The following is a 3,793-nucleotide window of genomic DNA, read 5'->3' on the forward strand; positions in this document are numbered from 1 at the left end:
ATACTCTTGCTCTATTTGTATAATTTAGGAGTCCTAATGTCCAAAATACATATATACATATACATATATATACATATATAGGTTTATTAGAGGTGGTTAATGTACAGTCTAGTAACAAGCAGATACAATACAAAGACATACATAAAAACGAGAGATACATTGATAACTTCAGCAGTAAAACCCTTATCGACATGTGTCATATAAACGAGCATAATGTTCTGAGAATTTACGCATGATCTCAACAGACTTATCTGACGGCTCAGCTAAGTAAAAAAACAAACAATAAGTACATAATACAACCGTTAACAATTCATCCTTAGTATTTCAAAAATCCAACCTACATAACTACATAAGTAGATAGTTCATATCGATACCTCACTGCTAGCATAATATTATAGGTTACATTAGTTTGTATTTCACCCGAAAGATAACCACAAATAATACATGAATATATGAGGGGAATAGGGGATTGATGGTTTTTGAATGATTAGAGCATCATGACAAAGCAACTATGATTATCATGTAGATCTTTCGTATCAACCTTATTTTTTAGAAAGCTAACCAATTTCAACTTAGACATGATCCATGATCCTAATTCGAGTAGCAACCACTTAATTTAGTTATACTAGTTAAAGATGAACACTTTTCTTATTCTCTTTTAGGTCTCAATTGTGGTCCTCTAAAGAGGCTACATTCTAACATTCTGAATTGTACTACGCATCATTCGTCTTGAAAAATCATCCCAACAAAACCCGAAGATTGGTGTCCTGATGACCTCACTAGAGGTCTCATGTTCAAACCTCATTAGACTATTAGAAGAGTATCTTAGTTGGTCATAGTATGACTCACTTAGGCAGTGTACATCTCATTAGTAACATATCTTAAGTGGCCAAGGAAAGGGTCTCATTAGTAACATATCTTAAGAATTGTTTATTCTAATTAGTTACTCAGCATCAAAGATACATATCAAATGATTTTCGAATTAAGTATAGAAAACAAGAGCTCCATATAAACTTTCACACGTAAACCACTAAGCATCACAAATTATCACATCATCAATTGCTTATAGCTAGGGCACTATTGTAACAATGTTCAGTAAAACTAATAATTAGATATAAGAAGTAATGAACGGAGAACTGCAGACGCCGACATAGTAACAGGACGTCGCCGTTGGCTGTGATGTCATCGTTGTCGTCATATTTAATTTCGATTGGATTCAGAGTAGCAAGTACTGTATCTGGAATGGATAAGGCAAATAATATGTCGTAAAGCATTCTTTAAGAGCCTAAATATACATTTGTATGGATGTATAGATTTAAAATTTTGCTTTTTCAGTGTTGAAGGAGAATCGGAACCACTCGTTCTTGTTTAATTTTGTACTCCGATTGGAATTGAGTTATCGAAGCTTAAACTCAGATGATAAAACTGATTTAGCACGAAATTATTCATAATGATTCAAAGTCGTGTTTAAAAATAAAAATATATGGAGTATATATATATATATATATATATATATATATATATATATATATATATATATATATATATATATATATATATATATATATATATATATACTAGGTTTTGAGCCCGTGCGTTGCACGGCTGTTCAAAAACAGTTTCAAATATGAATTTTAGAATTTATAGGAGCTACAACATTGAAAGACTATAAATTACATATGTAACATTATATTTTATTTTAAGCATCTTATATAATCTTGTATAATATTCATATAATTATCGTTCCGGTAAACATAAATATATTTATATGAAATTACATATGGATTCATCTCAATAGTTAGTTAATGCATATTACACTCATTGACATTTTTTCCTCTTTATATAAAACAACTTGAGACCAGTTGTACATGGCAAGCAAATGAACCACTATAAGCTTTAATTCTCCCATTTGTGACATTTAGATCCTTTGAAAGCATCATCAAACCTTTAACTGCACGAAAAAAAAAAAGACTGTAAAGGATCATTTATAATCTTGCAGTATACATACCTTCAACTACATAAAACATCTCTTCTAAAATATAATGGATACTTTATGGGTAGTACGAGGATGAGGCTTTAACTATTTCATATAAGTATAATATAAAAGAACATGGCTATATAAACTTTTAGCATATAAAGTATACATACCTTCAACTACATACAATAATTTGTCTCGTCAAACCTTCAATAGACGGTCAAAGAACTTCACATAATTAACTAAATATCTTATTGTAATCGAAGTAATTACCAACAAACAGTGCTTCATTTTAAGGTGCGATTTCAACTGTAATGTAAATGTATATGTATATCATTAGAGGTCTTTTGTTGATCCTTGGTTGAATGAAACACGCAAAGTAATATTGACACACATGAACATATGAAACGGTTTTTGCGAAAACACTCGGACGCATATATAATAAATGTTTAACCCATTATAAATACATTACAAAGGATTAAATCGTTAATGACAATGTTATGTTATTGTAATAATAAGCTTAGATATATCAGATACGAACTAAAATATGTTTCTATACACAATCCAGGTACTCAACTGGCATAACAAATGACCCGTTTCAACCCAAACCCATATTTACTAAAGTTAACCCAAAGTACACTACATATATATCAACAATAAGCTACAAATGTTATCCTTATTTACACGTTTTCACAATCCAGGTAAGTAATATATTGTAGATTAAAAAAACATACCAAGTTGCTTGTATATTCATACCATAGCTTCAATATCCGGACGAATTGCAGGCCCTGCTGTCCTTGCAACTTATCACTGTAATTTATGGTTACACACAAAGATTTTCAACTAAAGACGTCGTAACTGATCATGAGTAAAAAACATAAGTACTTTAGTTAATGTGTTAACATAGAATTCAAACCTCGGGATCATTAGATTACTACTCATAAGATATTTTATTCTAATGGTTGATGCTTCATGTTCAAGATTGTCACCACTACCCAGATTGCTAACTAACTAACCTCAAATTCATTAAATGTATTTTATTTGAATAGATATTTGGGATATTAGTTGATGCATCAGACCTATTATACATCCTAATGGGCACAAAATGAGGAACTGAGTGTTCTACCACGTCAAATGAAACAATGTTATCATCTATCAAGGAATTGACTATACAACAAACTACACAATTTTCCTTTTTATTTGATCATTAATAAATGTCTATTAATTCGTTATTCTTGCAGCTCATATGATGATTATGTATAACCCTAAAATAAATCATAACACCAAATTCAAATGAAACAATTCTCCTTTTTATTTGTCGCCGTTAATGGTTAAATTATTATCGAAAACAATCGGATGATATCTGCTTTACATGGTTCAAGCCCGATGAGAGATTTTGTTCATTCAAAATCGTAGAATTCTCTAAAAAAAATCATCGAGCTGAAATTCCATCGATTTGACTTCTTTATTTGATTTCATATTTTGTACCGATTTTTGATGAAGAGTTCATAATTAAACAAATTGGATCTGGAAAAATTGATTTGAATGAGAAAGAAAGGGTCGATCTTCTTAGATCCGTTTATTTCTCGTACTGTATTTAATTTTTATTTTTATTAATCTCCTAATTATCGTTATTCTATCTACATATCTAAAAGGCATAGTGAATAGTAAACTTCACAAGCTTCACAAACTACCCTCAATCTTTTACTTACCTACATTTTAGCTCCATAATATATAATCGTTGACTTTATGTTTTTTACAAACTTACCACAGACTTTTAACATTTTATACTTTAACCATTAAACTTCTCATTCATTA

At 30.1% G+C, this 3,793-nt stretch overlaps 1 long non-coding RNA gene across 1 annotated transcript; it reads right to left on the bottom strand.

Moving 5' to 3' along the window:
- Window positions 1-1,742: 1,742 nt before the first annotated feature.
- LOC139867658 (uncharacterized) lies at window positions 1,743-3,554 on the bottom strand. The gene is made up of 3 exons (XR_011765908.1): window positions 3,348-3,554; window positions 2,732-2,785; window positions 1,743-1,951 (listed from the first exon to the last, which is right to left on the bottom strand). It is a non-coding gene; the product is annotated as an uncharacterized lncRNA (long non-coding RNA).
- Between the last annotated feature and the right edge of the window lie 239 nt (window positions 3,555-3,793).

Source organism: Rutidosis leptorrhynchoides, chromosome 9 (genome assembly GCF_046630445.1).
Source record: "Rutidosis leptorrhynchoides isolate AG116_Rl617_1_P2 chromosome 9, CSIRO_AGI_Rlap_v1, whole genome shotgun sequence".
NCBI lineage: Eukaryota > Viridiplantae > Streptophyta > Magnoliopsida > Asterales > Asteraceae > Rutidosis > Rutidosis leptorrhynchoides.